This window comes from Oncorhynchus tshawytscha, unplaced genomic scaffold, assembly GCF_018296145.1.
Source record: "Oncorhynchus tshawytscha isolate Ot180627B unplaced genomic scaffold, Otsh_v2.0 Un_contig_564_pilon_pilon, whole genome shotgun sequence".
In the NCBI taxonomy this organism is placed as follows: domain Eukaryota; kingdom Metazoa; phylum Chordata; class Actinopteri; order Salmoniformes; family Salmonidae; genus Oncorhynchus; species Oncorhynchus tshawytscha.
Window position 1 is genome coordinate 345,138 of NW_024609738.1, and position 1,524 is coordinate 346,661.

Genomic DNA, 1,524 nt, shown 5'->3' on the forward strand with positions numbered 1-1,524 from the left:
AAAACGATTCCGGTCCTCTTGTCTAATGTTCTGCTTTGTGCCCTGTAGTAGTAAATGTATTGCAGTCATATAGACTGAATTGTGTAAAGCAATTTACAATCATCAAATAGTAAAATCCTAAACTAGCAAAACATGTAATACAATGTTCAACTATACAATATATTCAAAACAACAATAATACAACGACAATGTATGAGGCTGGCAGCTAAAGAAAATACATTTTAGGAGCTTTAAAGACGGAATTATTAATGCCCCTGGGCAATATGGTGTGTGCATTGATCAGTTTAGTGAAGTATTTAGCAAATGTCAGGCAGATCTGCTCCCGTTTGCTCTCCAATGAGATGATTCCGAGGGCTTCCCGGGTAGCTGGTGAACGACCCGTTCCGAATCATTCTGCAGACTCTCTTCTGGACAGGAGTCAGGGTTCGAGTGATCATCGAAGCTAGACCGTTTATACATAATACCACATGCTGACGTCCACATCGGCTACTGAAATTAATAACATGTGTTTAATGTGAGCCAAGGTTTCGGACTAGTTGTTTTTTTATAAGCATTTCTCAACAACTGTAGCCCAAAGGCCGGCAGATGGCGATATCGAGTCGTTTGCAAAAAATGAAACCACAAGATTACCACCTGCCAGCCTTTCGCCAACACCAACTGCTTTGCACACGGTCTTGATCAGCTATTGACTTGTTTGCGATCGTTGCAATTTGGATAAATATATCCAAAAGCCTCATATCGTAACTAATAAACAGAATAAATGGAGTCACAATGTAGTTTCGATTATTTTATTTTTTGAGAAGGCACAAGGTGGTACAAACTCAGAGAACCTACTGCCTTTTTTCTTACTGCAAATAGTCTAATAAATCATATAATTAAAATAGCAATATATTCTGAAATAAACACACATTGACAGTGTTTTAGTCTGCAGTGTAATAATGCAATAATCAATCCTGTCTGATTGAGACATTTATCTTGTATATTTGATAATATATTTGATAGTTCCATCACTTTAATGATTTCCTTACTTTGCTATAACGCGAAGAGGAACACATTAAGTATATTGAATAGCAACTACTTCAGAAAATGTGCAGCCGTCATTCTTCATGGATCTGGAACCGACGACTTACCTTCGGGTGAATGTCATGGAGCTGTAAATTAAATCAGGGCAAAAAGAACTACAGCCTACTGTACAATTCAGCATTTGGTGTAAGTGTAACTATGAGTAAATTATATATAAATAAAGAAAATCAAGATCCTTGAAGGCCTATAAATAGTTTCCTTTTTTTTTTATCGTGTCAATCATACCTGAGAAAAAAAACATGGTTTTAAGTTTGAGTAAATTAGACCGTTACAATATTTTCACAAAACAGAAAAACTACAGACCTCAGTAATATCCTCCGGTCTTATTCCAGCCTTTATACATTGCATTCTATTGATTAAGTGTACATTTGATGAAGCCAAATCAGCAATGTCAGGAACAGTAACATTTGGCCTAATGGTTCACGGAGACCCGACATCAAA